Source organism: Lissotriton vulgaris, chromosome 7, assembly GCF_964263255.1.
Source record: "Lissotriton vulgaris chromosome 7, aLisVul1.2, whole genome shotgun sequence".
Taxonomy (NCBI): Eukaryota; Metazoa; Chordata; class Amphibia; order Caudata; family Salamandridae; genus Lissotriton; species Lissotriton vulgaris.
Genome location: NC_141695.1, coordinates 580,000,939 through 580,022,441, shown reverse-complemented (window position 1 = coordinate 580,022,441; position 21,503 = coordinate 580,000,939). Strand labels below are relative to the sequence as shown.

Here is a 21,503-nt window from a genome sequence, read left to right as displayed (position 1 = left end):
TCTCGGGAACGCCCCCGAATCTGGTCCGAGATTGACGGACGGAGCCCTCTCCCAATGGCTAGCCTCCATTTATGGAGCTAGCCAATGGGAGGAGGGGGCGTATACCCGACCCCCACACACAACTCAAAAGGTTTTTTGGCGCATGCGTACTTCGTACGCATCGCCAGTCAAAACCTAAAAACTGAAACGCTAGCATACGCTGCAATCTGAGAAACACTTCAAACATGCACCTGCAGGCAAACATGCAAGTTAGCATATAAACACAATATAAACACCAATTTCAGGAAAGAATAAAAAAAAAACACATCTTGATCCTGCTGGAGCAGCAAAGAAAGAGGAGGATAGAGCGTCCTCGGGGCAAGTTGTGGGATATCCTTGCTCCAGATTGGCACCGCCGATGGACTCTTTTGACTTTAATTTTCCCTATGCATCATGGGAAATGTCGTTTTTATGAATAATGTGGTCTTTTGTAAAGCTGCTGGAGCTAATAAATGGAGAAAGTTGCAAGTTTAAACTGAAGCCTCCAGTCCTGCCATAGAATTACAGTTGGCTAATCAAAATACTCTCTTTCCAAAGAGGGCCTAAGAAGGATTCTCACAGAGCAAACCTACTATAGCCGCTATTTTCTGTCACAGGGATGATAACCAACAGTAAAAGCCTTGCCTAATATGGTAATCTGCGAGATTCCATGCAGCCAGATATCTAGTTGCTGGCTCTAATATGGAAGGGTATCAGTCCACGCTTAAATGCCTGTTGACTGTAACATTTGCTTTTCACAATGAATACGTTGGACCTAGTACCTTTATCATAACCAAGGCCACTTGAAGTATGCCACGGAAAGGGCCAAAAATATACTGCAGGATTGAGTAAATTATAGGGCAAGGAAAGGCAAAATATGCAGTATAATGCTGCACATTTTGTAGTAGTTTAACTTCATTTATTTGTAATTTTAAAACTTGGTAACGCTGTCGGGGCATTGCTTGCACCCCAGTAGTACCAATTTGACACTCATATTTAACAATAAGCAACAGAAAGTTCCACCACGTGAGATGCTGCTTTTTTAGTAACCTTTAAACCGTTTGAGCTAGAAACAATTTGTTTCGTTAAAATCTGTAGATTATACGGTAGATTATGGATTATGTGGCAAATATATAACTATGCAAAATTGACATAATAAACAGATCTGGGGCTGTATTATGGAAGGGCCACAGGTACCCAACAGGCATCAGGGCCCTCTTTGCGCACTCCTGAGGCAGTTTTGTACTACAGGAGGGACTGCAGACGCTTATGCACCCCCTTCTGTAATACTGATATCGCTGGTGCTTATAAAGCACCATTGCTTTCCTCAGAGGGCATTCCCTCATTTTTATATGGGTGTGGCTTTGCCTCTGGTGGTTCTTTGCCTCTGCGCCCACACCGTATTATAGACATGAGGCAAAGAAGCCGTTCTGACAGTGTGCCATCTAAAAGTTGGCGCACTGTCAGTGCGCCCCCTGATTTTAGGCCTCTGGAGGGAGGGTCCCGTGGACCCCCTAGACATCCCCTTGCAGGCAGATGCAGTCACTTACTGCACCCGCCTGCAAGGGGATCTATAATCCCCTTTAAAGACCTGGCTTTTCTCAGTTTAGCCAGTAACCTGTCATTCTCCTTTCCTTTTCCCGTCCGCTCAGCGCCTTGGCACCCTCTGGTTTTAATGCACTTTATAAATTCCTTTCCTATCCTAAAAGTGCTGGTGCGTTGCTGCCAGCACTGTGAAACACAGAGCTGCTTAAAAGCAGCTGCTCCTTTTTCACCTGAATATGCTGCCCTCCGCAGGTCGAGTCCGCGGCTGCTCTGGGGCAGTGCATTCCACGTAATAGGACTCACTTTCCCTGTTTGCGCCCAGCGAACTTGTTTTAAAGTGCGCCGGGTGCAAGCAGGGAAAGTGCACCCTTTATATAATAGGGCCTCTAGCTTGTATTGGCTTGCCGCCATAACCTACACAGTCCTGCTATATCAAGTAAAAGCTTTGCCACAAGCAAAAGTGCAAAACAAGGAGTCGTCTGAGTGGAAGCACACCAATTCGGCCCAAGCAAATCCTGTAGTCTGTAATCAATGTGGTTGGGGTCTAAGCCCCTCTCTCAGTAGTAAGCTGAAAGGTCTTTTTTGTTGACCCTGTTAGGCGACATCTCTAAGGCCAAGCTAGACCTAAAATTCCATGCAGTTTAGTATAGACCTGGACCCCATACTGCTTTCAAACACGAAACTGTACTCTGAAGTTTGAAATTAATGATTGAAAGAGAGGGTGCTGGAACTGCAGTACAAATGTTAGTCCTAAACGGTGCTGCACTCAGATGATCACCCGTAAGCTAACCCTATCTGGGTAATGCATAACAGAATGCAAACAAACTTGCAATAGTTTTCCATAAGAAAAGGGGTTGGTCTTTTTTATTGATGATGCAACTGTATTTTGTCAAAAAAAGGATGCTTATATCGATATGTGAGATAGCAGCGGGCTAGGGGTGGAAATGCTAAGGCGGATGGCCACGTCCCTGCAGGTGGACACTAGAGGGAACAGCCCCTAGTGTTTCCTCACTGCCCCAAGGGCGGGGTAGTATTTCTTCCATGGCCACCTGGCCGGATGTGGGCCACCACACAGATGAGATCTCGCCTCTCCAGGGATGATTCACTTCCGGGAGGCGGCAGTCTATTTAGGTGGGCATCTCACTTAGACATCCCACCCATCAGGAACAGGAGAGCTAAGCAGCACAGCAGAACTGCTTTGCAGCATTGCTCGCGGAGTTGCATGGTGATCTTAATGCAAAAAGCGATTGGTACCTCATCAGAGGGGGCGAATGGGCTGCTAAAAGTGAGATCCTCAGGCCACTGGGGACCATGAGAAGAACGCAACGGTGACCCTTACATCTCGGAAGGGACAGTTGGTATCCTGACAGGTGGAAGTTGGCCTTACCTCGCTCTGTGGCGACACAAGTGTAGCAACAACATAAATCGCATTGGGCCGCTGCCACAATACGTAATTGATTGGAGTGGCATTGAGTGGAGTTGGGTAGAGTAGTACACCTGTGGGTGTAAGTAACTAAAGCGTTAGTAGAGACAGCAGATATGGTGAAAGCAGCAAAAATAGGAAGCGTAAATCTCCTAAACGTGCAGATACTCTCCGTGTCATTAATTGTAAAGAAACCCCAATGTAAAATAAAAACCCATCTTTTAAAAGCAAGAAAGCCCAATGTAAAATAAAAGCAAAGCTTTTGAACCCATTCTTCAAAATAAAAGTTCATCTTTTGAAAGCATTCTCATTGCGTATCCGGGTATAATACTAAAACATTAAAATAAATATATATCTATATAGTCCTTTGCAAAAACACGAGGAAGAACACATGTTCCTGGTCCATACTTTTGCTAGGAACTAACTTGCACAAGAAAGTAAGGTAAGTCTACGGAACCTAACCAATTGAAAGATTGCAAATGAGTGACAATGAAAATAACCAATGGCATTCAGTGGGCGGTTTGTAAACCCACTGATTATTAAGAACAGGATGTCCCAGCACATGAGCTGTGTAGGTGGGAACTAATGAGCACAGAAAGGCAGTGCTCTAGTAAAAAAGCCTGCTTATCTGCTGAGCCCATATTGCTGGATTTCAGTGGCACGTTTCAGATAGTTGGTGGTGCTACTGATAAATAATCGTATGACTGCCTTTTGAACCACGCTACGCCGTTTAAGCAGAGTATTCCTTTGTCTGATTCACGTTTAGTTACCCTCTAACTACAGGGGGAAGTAAGACGCTCTATACAGTAAAGGTCAATTGAATCTGATTTGGTTCTTTTGAAGTGTTCTGTACCTAGAAAGAAAGCTTTTTCTATCATACTACACAGTTTAATCATCATCGCTGTTTTCGTAGCTTCTGTTCACTAAATAGCTGTCTTTCGTGTTAAAGTGCCTTTGGGTTTGGCAGGTGTGGAAGTTTCCTGGCTTTCCTTAGAGCATTGAAATCAATGCATCCAACAAGTACTCTGTTCAACTTATTTCTCTGATGCTACACCAGATGCAGAAATTCTACTCGAGGCCGCACTTTTTCAAAATCTAGTCCCCCCCCCCCCTCCCCCCTCCCCCCCTCCCTCCCTCCCCTAGCCCTTATCAATAATCTCTAGAAGCCGTAACTCCTCACTTTCTGCTTTTTTATGGTTATCTCGGCATTATATAAAATACTAATGAACTGGCCCATGCTTGCATCTGTTTTCTCTAGAGCACTAGACCAGAAATGTTTTGTTATCCAACTTTATCCAGGTTGCTGGATTGAACCGCTTATAGGACCGGTTAATGAGTTACAGGCAAATGTTAGTGCAAGTCTCACTTCGAACTAATGGTCTCCAACCCTCTCAACAGTCTCTCATAATTATAGAAAAGACGAAAAGGGATCTTGAACACAAAATAAAGGTGGCCAAACAAACATACAAGGAAAACTTTGAGGCTAACTTGCTCCACGCAAGTAAGCAGAGAAACTCGAAACAGTTTTGGGCAAAAATCAACTTCATGCTAAATGGCAAACATCACCAATTTACCTCTGACATAACATAACAATTTTGGAGCATTCATATTGAAGAGACATACATTTTCAGAACTGAACTGGGGGACAACACAAACAAGACTAAAAGGTGTTCCAGTCCGGAGAATATATCAGAGGCCAGGAGTCGGAGTAAGGAAAAATGGTCATCGGCTGACGCATCAGTCACCGATTTAAAGACTTTATCCAACCCCAAACTCCATACCGAAATTAGAGAAGTACAGAACGACAGCAGCATTTTTATCAGGCATGCCCAAAGAGTAGAACCCGTGCAGATTACACAAAAGCGGATTCTGCATACAATAAAACACTTGTGATTGGATGGGGCGCCCGGCCCCAACGGCCTATCGAATGCACTGTTCCGGTACGACCTCGAGTTTTGGTCCTGCCACCTAACCCCTTTGTTCTCTAATAGTTTAGAGACTGGAAACATAACTGACTCCTGGAAGGGCAGCATCTTTCAACCCATTTATAAGTCAGGAACATGCTCAGACCCAGCAATTACAGACTGATAGCCCGTATAGATGTAGAGGCAAAGATCTACGCAACAAATCTATTGGCTGACTTCGAGAAATGGGTAAGCTGCAAAAGTCTAATCCCAAAAACAGACTGGGTTCAGAGCTGGTATGGGGACTTTAACAAATATTTCAGCGCTTACTCTCTTAGCAAAGAAAGCGATTGCCAATTCAAACATCCTCTACACATGTTTTGTAGATCGTAAAGGAGCCTTTGATAAAGTGCCAAGAGCCAAGCTATGGGCTAAAATGAAAGCTTGGAGAATCTCCTCCAAAATATTAGAAGCAATCATCAACCTATATTCACAAACCTGGGTTCAGATAAAGAAAGGGGATGGCTGGAGTTTAACCAATAAATTTCCAACAAAAAATGGATTAAAACAGGGATGCGTTCTGGCGCCGTGTCTTTTCAACATCTACACGGCCGATTTAGAAAGCAACCCTAGTCTCATTCATGGAGACACACCCAAATTGGGAAAGACACCACTAGCAAGTCTGCAATATGCGGACGACATCGTGTTACTCTCTCAAACCAACTAGCAATATACATTTCAAAAGAACATCTGATAATCAATTAAAAAAAATCGAATGTTTTGTTTTTCCAGCACTCATTAAAAACACCCCAAATTCATCTGGAGGATAAATGCAAGTATTGTATCGCAGGTAGAAGTATACAAATATCTGGGGATTCTGTTAGATCGCCATTTAAGTTTCAAACAACATCTAGAACATGTCAACACAAAAAACAAACAATTATGCTTTGCTTTTAAAACTTTACAGAAAAGCCTAAGTGGTAGCTCAACAAACCATCTCCTATAGGTAGTGGTCGCAAAATTTCTGTCAGCCATACCATATGGCTCGGAAATGCTGGATACCAAGGACTCCCAAATGCTAAATCTAGCTCAGTCCAGACTGTATAAAAACTGTTTTGAATCCCACGGCACATCTCACAGGCGCAGATAATCCTGGAATATGGATTAACAAACCAGACGCAGGCCAACAAGGTGTTCTGGCCAAACATTACTGGCGTATGAGGGCTGCTGAAGACAACACACTTGCCCACCACTGCTGGGAGGAGGTAAAAATTTGATATGCCAAATTTTAAAACAAGCGCTTCAAACGCTAAATCTGGAGAAAGCCTGGCACACACCAATGTCATACTCTGTTTTCAAAAAGATCACAAACTAATCAATAAAAAAATTATTGTTTCAATCCGACAACACCATTTTTGCCTGTAAAAGTCATGCATGGGCTGTGATTCCATCCTATAAGCATATGAAACCACAAGCCTATCTGCAAGAATGCTTCAGAGATCACTACAAGCGGAAATTGACCTTACTGAGATTGGGTTCATTTTCAAACAAAGATCTCAACCCAAAATGGCTAAAGACCTGGCCATCCCTGGACTGCCGCCTCTGTGGCAACGGAGCCGAGTCACTACTACATCTATTATGCATCTGTCCGGCACTACATAATCCAAGGACGTCACTTTTAAGGCCAATCTTAAGAGAAACTCAAATCCGGACTTGCAGAGCGGCCGTCATAAAATGCCTCAGCGGTTCTTCAGTTCAACTGTCTTGCAACACCGTCAAATTTTTGTCCCTAGTAGCACAAGAACTAGAAATAAACAGCACAAACCTTGGAAAGAATGGAATACCAAAATAAGTACCTGGCAGTAGGGTATAAAGTAGCCCGCCTAAGTCTTTTTCAGACCTGTTTCTGTACTCCCTTTCTTCCAAAGTCCTTTTCTATGTCATGCCTTAGGCACAAACATGATCCTACCAGTAAAAGTTACAGGATTTGAAACTATAGTGACCTACGAAACTGGATTGAAAATTATGTATGGCAGTTTTGATCTCTGCTCCCTCTCCTTTTTCCGTTGGCATTAACATTTTAATTTCAATAGAAAGCATGGACCGGTTTACATCGCTGTTATGATGATCCGCTGCTCTTTGGTTCCATCCCACACGAGGGTTTACGATAACTAAAAATGTTTTAATGTAATTTTTATCTGCATCTGAATTAGGACGTTTTCAACATGGTGGTATGTTCCACTCTTTTTATAAGTTTAACAGATCAAATAAATGTATTTTTTATACAAGTCTTTCTCACTGTTCTTTGGTGTAAAGCGCGCACAGCCATATTTAGAAATGGGGCCAGAGGAAAGGCATGGCCCCCAGTGGGACTCTAAGCATCACCGTTATTGTTGTCTTTTACTACCGGAGTGGTGGGTGAGGGGATATTTTCTTTGTTTTTGTTAGGGCCCAGAGCATGCATGCTACATCTCTGCATGGTTACCCATGTCGTGAAGGAACACCGAATGCCTGCTTCACAGGAGGTAGGTAGAGCACATTAGCTTCTAGAAAGTAGGGCTACCAAGGTCACCCCAACAATAAAACAAAGTGGACGCGCAGTGCTTAGCTGGCGTCAAGCTGCAATACGGCCCGCAAGCCACTTTAAAAATGTGGCCACTAGCTTTTGTCTTAACCTGGATCACATGAGCCATATTATTGGGGTTTGTTGATAATAGTTTTAGCTTTTCTCCTCATTACCAGAATCGATGCCTGAATTTTCTCCCGTGGAAATACAGTTAAAAAAGAATTGCTCTACTGAGAAATGTAGACTTTTCAGCTTATGGCTGAGCCCCTATCACTCCATAACTGCGCCTTGTCCTTCAAGCTATAAATACCTGGGCAATGCTCCAATTTCATGGCATTTGATTGGGACGGTTGCCAGCCTGATTCGTGTTTGCCTTCTGCTTGTTAATGGCTTCTTGTTTTCCCTTTGTTTTCAATTTCCTTCCTATTCTTCTCCCGTCCAATATTCAGTGCTTTTTTCTCCCCTGAAACTGCAGTGGTACCTTTTGAATCTAGATCAGTATGAGACTGAGTGAAATAGGAACGTAGCCCTTACTGTTCCAGGGTTTCTGCTTGAGATTGTAAGTCCTTAAGTGCACATTCAAAGAGATGCGAAAGTGTTGATTTTTTTTTGTCTGGTGGGAGTAGTAGATTGTCAGGACCTGTGTTTTTTTCCTTTTGAGTTAGTCCTGAATTTGATGACGAAATCAAAGGTAGAAGTATTAGAAAGGAGCTGAAATAGGATTGGATAAGCTACTTGGCCACCGCATGGAACATCTGGAGAGCACTTTAGAAATATGCTTCTATACTGCCTTATTGTCCATTTGCATCAGCTGGAGAAACCCAGAGTATGAGTACACAACACGCGGAGAGCCTCAGCGACGTTACTGAATCGAATCTGATTTCAGGCCCCATTTTAGCATAGAAATTGGAATGTATTGTATGCCTGAGTATTAACCAGGGAGCAGGAGGTGATAGCTTGATCGTCGAGGGATACACCACCTGCTATCCAGCCTAGTCTATCCAGCAAGACTAATCCCTTGTACCAATAATGCAGTAGTGGGCCAGAAGCAACAGGCCAAGTTTGTGCATTAGGATTAGATTGTTGACATTAGTGTGATGCACAGAGGCTCAGTGGCAGTTTTGAGAGCTGCTTGCTGGAATAAGTGGAGTTTCGTAGTCCGGTGCGTCAGGGGGTGAGGTGTTTCATTTGAATTAGATTATTTCTGTTACCTTTTTTGTATCTACTAGGAATTTTAATATAGGAAGCATTTGATTCCCAGCAGTGCAAGGCTTATTCGGTCATTGACTCACTATTAGTGAGTGACACACCCCTTGTGAAGAGGTAGGACATATCTTATTTATTATTTGCAATGCCCATCTTCTCTTGTGTTTTTCTGGTAGTGCAGCAATAAAGTGGAGGGTGTCTGAAGGGATATGCTCCTGCAAAATCTCGAGACAACCCGAATCTTTCAGTGTTCAAAAATGAATACATTGTGTAAAGTAGAACTCTGGTTTGATGGTGCTGTCAGTGTGTAAGCTTACTACTGCTATCTTGAAGAAGATTTTAGACAATATGTACCCTCAAATGCCAAATTTTCCCTGCAAGCAGTCTGCTGCTGTGCTTTAAATCCTGTCTGTGAGGCAGTATTCCTGCTTTGTTCTTTCTGCTGCTCTGACCTCCTTCTGTCAGGCAAAAACAAAGCACTTGTGCAGAAATTAATGCATGCTTGCATTTGGCTCCCATGCCCTGTTTTTTCTTTAAATATTTATAAATAGTCAGTGAATCCTACTCAGCAAAAATTCGCACAAATAACTTGCTCCTTGTGTCTCATGTGACGATGGAACCGAAAAAACAATAGGGAACAAAACAGAGCGTCTGCTGGCATAACATACCTCCTCCACCTAAAATGAGCGCTCAGCCTTCGAGGGCTATTATGGGGGCACGGCTGCATTCCTGGGGCTGTGGATCACAGTGTGTGACCCTTGCTTTTCAGAGTCAGGGTTTTCAACAAAGCATGAACAAGCCTCCTTACGACGCAGCCCTCTTCATTAAGTGTAATAGCATGGGGTTAATTTCACACGGATGAAGCTCACCTGGTTTACTCTTAGTTTGAATATGGCAGTCTTTTTTTAAAAGAGCACTTTTAAGCCAGTTGTTTTTTAGCTTCTGCTTGCCTTCTGGGACCATAATCAGTGGTCTTTTTGTTCACTTCTCATTTCGAGAGGACTAGTTTTGGTCCCCAAATTATTTGTAAGCAATAGATATCTTAGCGCTGATGTGTCTGCCAGAGATGTGTGGGTAGTGAATACAGAGTCCAATAATGCTGGACATTTTCCACTTGCTTGTGGTATAATAGTTGTATAGCCTCATGAAGTCTATTTTAAGATTTCAACTAAACTATTCCCTGAGTCCATAGAAGGGTGGTGTGACTAAAATGATAAGTGGTACAGAGCATGTTCGTTTAAATAATGGTGTGATTTTGGCAGGATTTAAGCGGTCCTGAAGACCCAGATATCGGTGGCATAAGACATTTAGAATTATCCTCTGGTCTTCTGTAGAAGGTATGCCTTTGTTAGATGAAGACCTTGGAGCGTGGTGGTGGTCATGCTCTTCTAAAGAGTAGGTATAGAGCGGATTTACTATCCAAAGCAAAAGAAAGTATGATGTATGCAGTGCGGGAAATGGATGAATAGTGTAGGTTTGAGTTCAGTTACCTTCAGCTGTCAGGGAGGAGCAAAGTACATTTTCACATTCCTAGCGAATTTTTGAACTGTTGGGTAATGCTGTCCACTGGTATGGAACTAATATGGACTACTAATGTTGCAGAGTAGAGTCTGAAAATGAATGACTAGGTTGGATGATCAAGTGAATGGAAAATAATGAGGGCAGATTAGGAAGTGGGTCTCTCAAACCTAGCTGCCAGAGAGTTTGTATAGACGTGAAGACTTCATTGGTTGTGCATGGCTCAGGAACTCATCCTCCAGTGGAGGACAGAATGCTATGCCTCCCTTTGGAATGTTCTTACTGGTCGTGTTCTGTTCGTCAAAGTCTCTTATGACCTTGTATTTTCTGGTGATATTTCATGATCATGGTTATCTGTCAATTGGTGCCATATTGCTGGAAGCACCTACTTTCTGTTTGTGTGGAGTGGGCTACTTGCCAAAATAAGGTTCCATCTAACCACATTTGAGTACCTTGTAGTTACTTTCACCTTTTTCGTGAAAGCCATTTGAAAAAAATGTTCGTGTCTGAAAGGAGCACTGAAAATAAGTTCTACTCATCCAATAACACAGATATACACTAAGACTCAGAAACAAATGTTTTCTGTACAGAATTTGTGTTATTAATTTGGGAGGAAGGATTCCCCTACCAAAGTAATAAAGGTCATTTGTAGCTGTGGCACAAGCAACAAGCGTTTACCTGGGGAAATGTGTGTTAAGGTCAAGCAGTAACCGCAACACAAACCAATTCCCAAACCAGTTTAGTAAAAAATAAGAAACATTTAAAAAACACAAAAGGACACCAAAATGTTTAAAATTGGGTAAGGAGTACAGGAGATATTTAGTTTTTAACCAAAATAATAAAAAGGCATTTGCAAAACCAATAGGCCTCGCTTTTGCAAGAGTTAGACATTGTCATTTACAACTCCAATAGCTCTATTACCAATGTCTTATGGACTGGACTGGACTGGATGGATGTGATGTGATGTGGTGTGGAATTATGTGGGTTGGATTGGAATTGTTAGTTGTGGATTTGTGTGGTGTGGAGTGGATTTACATATTGGAATTATGTGGCATGTTATGCAGTCGCTACAAACCAATTGTCAGTCAGTGTCCATCCCACCCTGTCCTTAGAAGGTAATAATAATACTGTTTAAAAAAAGAAAAAAGATTGCTCTGCCCCAACAGTACATAGCATTCCTGTGTTTAGATCACGTCTTCAACTGCCATTGATAGAGAGGGTTGAATTCAAGGCACAGGGTTGTTGTTGTTCACTACTATCATAGCCCACATTTTCTTTGAGGGGGGGGGCTAAAAAGGTACAAACAAGGTCCAACGCTCTGGTTCTCGCCATAGATTTGTTTTATGACCTTACCTTTTATAGATGAGTGAATATTGTGTAATCACTGCTCAGCTGTACATTGTTCTATCCGGTGATAAACCTTGATGACCACACTTTTTTATAAGCCCTTAACATCTGTATGTTTGCCCGTTATCATTTGTTTTCTCTTTTCTAATGCCAAAAGAAACTATTAGAGAAATAAAAACTGATGGAACATCATTTAGTATAACCTTGACGGTCTAATTTACGTTTGTTCTTCATCATCCCAATATGTGCCTAGTCCAGACCTTCGAAAAGAGAGCTGGTATGAGACCTTACACTCTCCTAGCATGTTAAATGCTTCTTCTACAAAAAGTGATCAGAGTTTACCCTTTTTATTTGCTGAGTTTAGCAAACTCTGAGCTAATAAGTGTTGCTGCCCTGCCCCTTTTAGTTTTTGAATGGTCCCTTATTGCTGTCAAAAAACCTAAAACATAAAAAGTATAGTGCTGGCATACTTGCCATTCATGAACGTTACATGTGTTTGCAAGTTAATTTCTAACAAAGTATGTAAAATCTTTAATTTATGCATCTGCTTCGCTCCCCGAAACCTTCTTTTTTTTTGTAACCATTTTTATTACATTTTAGCTCCTAATAAGCACATTATGATACATATTCGAATATATACGTTTGTACAGAGCACCCAATGTATTAAGTATCAAACCGTGCCAGGAGTACATGGTTCAGTATGAAATAATATTAGTGTCAAACAAACTAAATCAAATAGCAGATCACCATAACAGTGTGCACATTTAAATGTCTGCATACATCTTAGCTTGCAGGCCATCCATGAGGTGCATCCTTAGCATCAAGCATGGAACTTATTTCAACTTACAGCATTCCGCAGCTCTGAAATCCCCAAAACCTTCAAGCAGTTGATTTTGGCAATAGTTTCTCCAGTATCCTTTCACCCACTGTCAGGTGACCCATGCATAGTCTTTTGTAAAGCAGGGCCCTTTTAGGTTTTCGCTACAGACCGCAATAGCTGTTTGCAAATAGACTTCTTGTTTCTCATACATAACATATACTTAAATTGGACTTTGAATTAACCTGTGCTCCTGATTTTATAACTTTGTTTTTCTCAGTTGCCTTTTCTTGATGCAGTGGCTTTCCTCTTTATTTTCTTGTTTGTCCCTTCTAGGAGCATTTCATTCTGCGTGTTCTACTTGGGCGAGTTGTACTCTTCCACGTCATACTAATTGAATTCATTTTTTAAAATTCTACTGCACCACTCTCTGCTTTTTTTAAACATTTTAATTTACTGTTGTAACATGCCCAGCTGCAATGTTGGAGATTTAAATAAAAAATGTCCACCATGCTTAATGATACTTGAACATTCATGTTTCATGATGTATGCATGTGCATGTATCCTGACGCATGTGTGCACAGCGCCCGCCATCTTGGAATGGGTACCTTTAATAAGAAATCTTTTGCAACATTGTCGACCATGCATGTGCCAGCGCAATTGGCAAAACCAGTAGCTCAGTCTTTTTAATCTGAGACCTTTTGACTTAGTGACAGTGTATTGAGGCTGCTGGAACTGTAGTAATGGGGACCAGTCACCTCTGTCGCATGATTCTCGGTTTTCTCAAGCCAAGCTCATGACCCAGTTTTGGTTCATTTAGTAAAATTGAGAGATCATTTCGCATCTAGAGGGAGATTCTAAAAACCCAAGTACCAAGGTCACACAATTAAACGAGGTGGGTATCTACCAATGTCTTACTAGTGCCTCAGGCAAAGCTTAACAGTAAAGGTCAGAGTGAAGGTGGTGTTAAAAAACAACAATGTTGATGTTCTAGTTAATACTGCACGATTTATTAATGATTTTGTTCTCCAGCATATCAGCGGGGTCTCCTACGCTTGGTTCATTTTGCTATTTCGTTTGTAGCCCAATAGCTTCTGTCAATTAACACATTTTGGAGCTGAAGAACTTACCCGGCCCTAAACGTTTTACACCCAAATTACAAAATTCCGTCGGTCCTCACAGAAATCTGAGATGCAGTAGATTGGGGTGGGGTGGGGCGGATTGGGGTGGGGTGGATTGGAGTGGAGTGGAGTGGGGTGGATTGGAGTGGGGTAGATTGAAGTATATTGTAGTGGAGAGAATGTGGGGTAGAGTGAAGTGAGGTAGAGTGGGGTGGGGTAGATTGAGTAGATTGAGTAGACTGCAGTGGGGTATAGTGGGGCAGATTGGGATACATCGGAGTGGGGCAGATGGGGTAGAGTGTAGTGCTGTATCTTGGTGCAGAATGAGTGATAGATTGGGGTAGATTGGGATAGAGTGGAGTAGGTAGTTTGGGGTAAAGTGGAGTGGGGAATATTGGGGTAGCTTGGGTGGGGTAGATTGGGGTAGCAGTGTGGGGTCGATTATGGTAGAGTGGGATAGATTGGGGCAGAGGAGATTAGGGTAGGGTGGAGTGGGATGGGATGGATTTGGTAGAGAGGAGAGGGGTTGGATGGGGTAGATTGTAGTGGGGTAGATTAGGGTGGGGTAAATTGGAGTCATGTCGATTGGGCTGGGGTAGAGTAAGGTGGATTGAGGTGGGGTAAATTGGGGTAGGGTAGAGTTGGAGTGGGGTAGATTGGAATGGAGTGCGGTAGATTGAAGTTCAGTAGATAGCAATAGGGTGGAGTGGGATAGAGTGTGGTAAATTTGGGTAGAGGGGAGTGGGGTAGATTGTGGTGAAGTGGGGTAGATTGTGGTGAAGTGGGGTAGATTGGGGTAGAGTTGATTGGGGTAGAGTGGAATGGGGTGTATTGGGACAAAGTGGGGTAGATCGGGTAGAGTGAGGTAGATGGGGTAGCGTGGAGTGGGGTAGATTGGATAGAGAGGCATGGGGCAATTTTAGTAGAGTGGAGTAGGGTGGACTGGATTTGGGTGGATTGGGGTAGAAATGTAGTGGAATAGATTGGGGTAGAGAAAAGTGGGATAGAGTGGGGTGTGGTAAAGTGGGGAAGAGAGGGTCAAAGAGGGGTAGATTGGAGTGTGATCGATTGGAGCAAAGCAGCAGTAGCTACTGTGGAACCGGTAAACAGGCCGCATTCGTGATAAGATTTTTAACTGCATGAAATGCCCAGGTCACATAGATGCAGCTTGTCCTACCAACAGAGTGCCTCCCAGCGACCCTCCTGTTTTTCGGCCAGTGCAACTGCAGTTTTCGTGTCCGGATTTGTAATGGGAACAGCATAAATACACGGGTGGTGTGTTTACTAACTGAAAACAGCACTGCCTGAAGCCCACCCACAGTGGTGTTTTAATGGCTCAACAATGGAGGGCTTCGGGTGAACAAAAAACGTGTTCGGTCGGGGGGAAAAAAACCGCACCTCAACATCCTGTGATTCTGGGCAAATCACGTAATCTCCTGGCATAAAAAAATTAATGTGAACTTGTGAAATGAAACTGATGCTCATGCAAAGCGCCCAATACTTTCCAGTCCGTTCAGGTTGCGCTATATAAAAATGCACAAAAAAGTAGAACCCCAATTTCCAATGGCAGCAGCAGATAGACTACATTTAAGTTAAATCAATCAGTACTTCGTGCAAGCTCCACAGAAACACCAGGAAGGCACGTCGTAATTGATGCCCTGCAAATGCTGCGAATTAGAAGGCAGCAGGGAAAAGCCATAAGGATGCCAATGAATGATAAGTAATTGTCGGGCTTAAAACCCCTTTTTCGATTTTATTTTGATATTTTTGATAGCTACAGTGGGTCTTTGACAAGCGACAGTGCATGCACACTGCCAGCCGGTTCAATCTAAACAGAGGGAGAGTAAGGAAACATCTACTCTGATGAGGTTTTGAAGTAAAATACTAAAAATATCTCAAATAAGCTGTAGAAGGATATCCAGTTGGTCAAGTCTGAACAAAACGAGACCAAAATAATCCTGGATGGGACAAGCCCAAGAAGGGGGAGGAAAGCCATTGGATCGGGAACATTCAACGGAAATGGTCAACAATCCCATCCAGTCAAGAAAGGCGCGGGACCAAAGTCTACTCCAAGATTGTAGGAAACAATAGCTTAGACCTGATAAAAAGAGAGTAAGCACTGCTTACAGTCTCACAGTTTCTATTATAAATATCTTTACGGAGAAAACATCTGGGCATACATGGATTTTTACCTTATGCTGTGATTTAACCCAAGTGTGCTTGTTGTGGTTAAATATCTTTGCTTGTAATTTCTACAAAAGAGAATCCAATGTGGCATAAGCCATGGGAGAGAAATTCGTCTTACTTGCATTGTTGAGGAAGTGGAAAGGCATCATGACTCACTGAAAGCTTCACTATTGGAACAAATAATGCATTACACTTTGCTTATTTAAATATATGACATATGATATGTCTAAATACATGAAGAGCTAAATAAAGCCCTCCCATAGCCACCCATGTCTTCAAAAAATTGATGCATCAATGAGTTTTAATTGATTGTGCATCAAGTACTTCTTTGAAAAAGTCTGATTGAGATACAGCATGCCAAGATGTACTTTTCCACTAAAATCAAACTCCTCATCAACAATCATTTTTCCAGAGACCGGAATAGCCTCTTCCTGAAAGAATAACCAGCAGCATACCGGCAGTGACTCATGCTGGCGAGAATGCCGGAGCATTCACAAAGATCTAGCAGTTTGTTTGGGAGTTAGAAGACTGCAGTATTACTGTGAGGCAGAAGACAAAGCTTTTGGTATCACAGTTGAATGACCCCGTCCTCATGCCTCATCCAGGTGTAGGTCTTCTTGCTACCTACTACCAATGCAGCGTATTACACTCAGTATTGTGTCTCTTACCTCTGCTCCTGTAACGCAGTAGCTTTCTAGACCTAAGGTTTTCCCTTAAGAAAAGTAGGCTTCATGTAGCTTTCAGCGCACTGCCCCACAATGCAGCTCACCCCGCCTTATAATTCATCATCATTTGCACTGATCTTTCTCCCTCTAGTCTGCAGACACTGCTTCCTGGAATGGATTTACCAAGAAGCCCTCAGGATTGATTGTACACTTTCTGGGCGGGCTTCTTTGTTGTCAACAAGCCACTGTAATTTTGAAATATATTGCTTGTGAAAGCTGCGCTAGTGAGCTTATTATTCAGAGAGAATGGTTTTGCAAGTGATGGTTCAGTTTGTGCAATGCACCATTAGGACATAAGGAACATTTAAGTATTGCATGCTGAAGAGTGAATTGTAAGAAAACTGATGTTGATATAATTAAGCTACGTCTGTTGTGAATGTTTTAGTGACCTTCAAGAATGAAAGTCTGCCCCATCAGTTTTCAAACCTATGAACCCTGTCACTTCATACAGGTGTCTGCAGCAGGTGCATCATTGGGATCTTTCTCTCGAGTTAGTCAAATATATTTTTAAAAGATGGCCCTTTCATGCTTACCTTTGTATTGGTAGTGTTCTCTGCTTTGAGGGTGTCTTTAGAAGGAATTGAAATGGGGTTGAGTAAAAGGGAGCACAATGAAGAAAAGAAAAGAGATGAAGGAAAGAAAAAGGAAGAAAGAGGGGGGAGGCAAGTGGGATAATCATGAATGGTAATTTAGGCAAGGAAAAAGGGAAGATGGGAAGGATGACGTGTCAACAAAAAGGAGAAAAGTAGAAGAGAAATAATCTGTTATTGGTAAACTTCCTCTATTTAATCTGAATCTGTGGTCTCTATCCGGTATTTTTCACTTGACCTAAATTCATATGAAAATTCTAATATCTCCAAATTTGATTAATGTTGCAGCACATATTGTGCTGTGATACGCCTAACACTTAACTATTTAACCTGTTATCTGGTCACTTAATCAGTTGATTGTATATATAAAAAGACGTGACTGTGTTGCTCTGATTGTGTGAACATCCCATTGATGATTTCGGAGGTAGGAGGGCTTTTGCCTGCAGCCGAAATTACAAACCTTAGATCCATGAATGTGATTCAAACATGGTGGGTAAAAAAGGTATTTCTTTTTTTTTTCCATTTTTTATTTTACTTTAGACAAAAGTTCATGTGCACATTAAACATTGGTTTCAAAGAAGCAATTGTTTCAGTGGGGCACTAAGATTGTTTAAATAAAAAACTTATTGCATCTTTGTCCTTAGTTTTGAATCCTGATTCTCCTAACGAAAGACGCACATAATAACAATTACATGTCTCATACGGTTTTCAAAAGCAATTTTTTAATGGACAAAGACACAACATAATTGCAGTATACCATGACTTTGTATGGCTATTAATTTAGTTAACAACTCCTGCATAATGTGGTCCTCCATTGCCACACAATTCCAGTTGCTATGTATGCAACTCACCACTGCCCTTAGTTGACCAGAGAGACAAACCATGGAAAAGCATTCACAGTTCAAAGTTGTGCATACTAATTATTCTGAAATAATCTAGTTTTTCTTTAATTTAAGTGAACATTGTAACTCCTACTTTTTTATTTGCTTTTACAAATTAGAAAAATGAGTGGATGGAGAGGTGGAAATGGACGAAGTGTGTATTACGAGATGAGTAGAGGCTGAGTTGTGACTGCATTAAGGGAGTGGAGTGGGTGTGAGTAGATGTTGCAGAAAGAGGATGAGAAGACACTTGATAATCTGAGCAGGAATGGAGAAGAAGTGTTGAAGTTTTTCATGGAGTGAACTCCAGCACTGGCCTATACAATCATAATACAGACTTGTTTCTTTTTTGTTACAAGAGTCCACTTTTGTGTGTGCAGTAATTCTTTAGGTTCCACTTGCATGAAATTATTGACGGCTAAAAATACTGGACTAGGGTCCACGCTTTGGGTTTGCAGCCATTTACAGCGTTGGCAAAAAGTTAGGCTTAAGCATCCTCTCCTTATTTTAAGTACCCCTACCTTTTTTGAGTGCCCCTACTTCTTTTAACACCCTTACTTCTCTTTGCCCTCTCATTTTCCACTGTTCTTCCTTTTGCTACCCCATGATCCTCTGTTCTCCCTCGTTCCTTCCTTGTTTCGCTTGTTTTCCTATTTTCTTCTCTTTTCCTCTCCTACTCTGTCTTCTATTATTTGTCTTTTTCTATTGTTACTTGGAGTAAGTAACTGTACTTAGATGCATTTCACATCTCTATTGAAAGGGAAAAGCAGATGATTACCTGACTAATTTACATGGGTGATGAATTGCTTTAATATAGTTTTGGAAAGGGGCAGCACCTTGTGCCCTTCGAAAGAAGTTTAAACTTGTGTACTGTCACTTACACTAACTCAGTAGTTTACGTTCCAAGAAGGCTTTTGAAAACTTTCCTTTCCTCAAGGCTACCACTGCTATGCCAGTTTAGATCAAGATTTTGACAGCCCACACAGGCTATCCACATGGAGCCAGCGGAGTGTTGTGTATGCCAGTAAGCCATGATGTCACTTCTTCAGAACAAGTCTTCATACTCCCTCATCCTCCCCGTGTTTTGACGAGATGGCAAATATAAACTGTTAAAGTAGTAAATCCAAATATGAACTGTTTGAGAGGGAGTTCAATTTTTTCATAGTGTTTCAGGATGAGGTGGAGAAGACTATTTAATATTACTGTATTTGCCCTATTTAGATAGCTTGAGAGTGTATCAAATGATTCAGCTCTCTGGAAGTCCTCCTATGTAATTCTGTGCCCTCTGCATTTAATACATGTTAATTTAGACACTTTTCAAATGGATCATGTATCTGTTTAAAAGATTCGATGAAAATGGTGATCCTGCAGATAAATAAAGTATGTTCATAAATAAATGCATGTATTTTGACTACTCTTTTGTGACCAGTTGTTTAAGAAACTGTTACATTTTTGTAGTTTGTAATCAGCTTGAGCATACAAGGGCATCGTAGTTTAGCTTTGCCAGGAGAATGGAGGTGTTGTATAGTGTTAAATGTTTTCCGTCTGACATTTTAAACACCTAGATGATTCATTAAAAAAGTGTTTGTGGAGTGGAAATGTGAGATGCTGATGGCTGTGAATTTGGCTTTAGGACCTAGACTAGAGACATTGCTGTATACATAATTGCATCAGCCCTTCTATGAATGACTCATTAATGAGGATGGTTACAAATTCTGTAAAACTGTCTTGTTGGCATTGTAGGGTACAGGCCAGAATGCGGTCTAACATAATTTCAGAAATGCATTGTTTAATTAACTACTGTCTAAATGTTCCTCCTGACCCCCTTCCATCCACAACTCTAATGATTGCCACTCTCCACAACTTAAATCTCAGTATATTCCTTCTAATAGTGCAGATTTCTGTTGCGTTGCTGATCCTATTCTCATACTACTTCTCTTTCAAAAGCAATATGACCCAAGGAAATGATAGTTGGGTCCAATTTAATTCATATTATTTCTTTGGGACATTAGATGGTGGAGTGCAAGTCCCAGTCCAAAGGCTGTAACATTTTGACTAGTTTGTTCCACTAATGACCAACATGGGTGCAGCAAGATACATTTATAAATGTTACTTGATTATTGGAGTTTGGCTTCATGGAGTTTATGCCTACTAGTATGTTTTTTCGTGCTCCGTTTTATGATTAAATGATTAACAGTGGATTGGGCTCATATCTTTAAACATAATATACATTCGATGTATATCCTTAAGAGTGGATTGGACCAAGGACAACATGCTGAATGAAAAGGTCTTCCTGGAAGGTTACCCATGCCTGCACCAAAGTGCAAATGGTGCAGTCCACTATCTTGCATGGATGTTCTAATCTGTGAACTATGAAGCACATTTTACAACTTGCTTAGGAAAGCTTATGAAATATCTTTCAGCAATTTAGTGCACAAATTACTAAGTGACTAGGTGCTTAGATAAGAATGAAAGAGAGACTGGATTTTTTTCCCAATTTTGAATGCAACCAAAGAAGTAAAAATGTTATGTCATCCATCTATATGACTACCTTCCCCTTGCTCTGTTTTGCAAACCCATGGAGATGTTTTGGGAGAAGATAATGTGCTTTGACATTAAGCTATAAACCATTTATTTCACTTCATCCTTGACTGGAAGTGGAAAAGGTGCTCTCAAAAGGAACCTGATTGACGTCCAGAATATCTAGACAGTTGCGACTGGATACTTCACCAGGTAGTTTGTGAAGGGTTATATTGGTCAGAAATTACCTTTGCTCCACCAAATAGAATGCACTGTGAGGGAGATTTGGGGCAACAATCTGTTGGCCAGTATACCGGCTGTATCCACAATTATTATTATTTTTTTTGTAAATCTTTTTATTAACAAATACTCATTACATTATAGCATGACTTGCATATCCTTAAAAAAGACAAAATCGATATAGTTACAGTAGATGGTCTTTCAAGGACATAAATCTAGTTTTTCCTGCTGTATACGTAGTCCGCAGCTAAATGTCGTAGGAGAAACAATGTTCCCCAGCAGTGCAGAGAGGGCTCAAGGTGTGCTCCCACTCACACAAATGCTTGTGTGAGACAACCAACCTATGTGACATTTAGGAGCCATTCACCAAATTTTGCATATGGCCTCATCATTTTGTATTATTGCATTTCCTAAGTTCATTGGCTAACATCTGTGTGGCAAACACTGTCCATGTAGAAAATATTAGATGAGAATAGAGACAAAACCCCATCTAATTGTACACTCTGTCGTATGCTTGATGGGTGTGCTTCTGAGACGTAAGGCTACAGGGTGTCTGGATGTATCAGCAGGATTGAGTTTTCCCATAGAGATTCAATATTGTGTTAAATGCTTTCTGTCTCTGGAGGAGGGTGGTGCAAATCATTCCATTTGCATGCATCAGTTGTCAGAGTGCAGCTTAGCAGTTGGGTTTCGACATGAGACTGATTGTTAATGGGTATGTACTATAGCTTCTTCCTTATCTTTACTTCTCAGTTTATCCTCTATTGTTGTGCAGTATTACAGTTGTTTACTTCCCATACTAAGCATTTCTGTTTTCTTGCATTAGTGCCTTCTAAAACATAAGTCTGAGATTGATTGTGCATAAATAACACTGAATCTTAACAACCCCCCCCTT

At 41.4% G+C, this 21,503-nt stretch overlaps 1 protein-coding gene across 1 annotated transcript in view; it reads left to right on the top strand.

Moving 5' to 3' along the window:
- The window catches only part of SEC14L1 (SEC14 like lipid binding 1), a 468,991-nt gene that overhangs the window by 140,870 nt on the left and 306,618 nt on the right, over window positions 1–21,503 (top strand). The window lies entirely within an intron of this gene.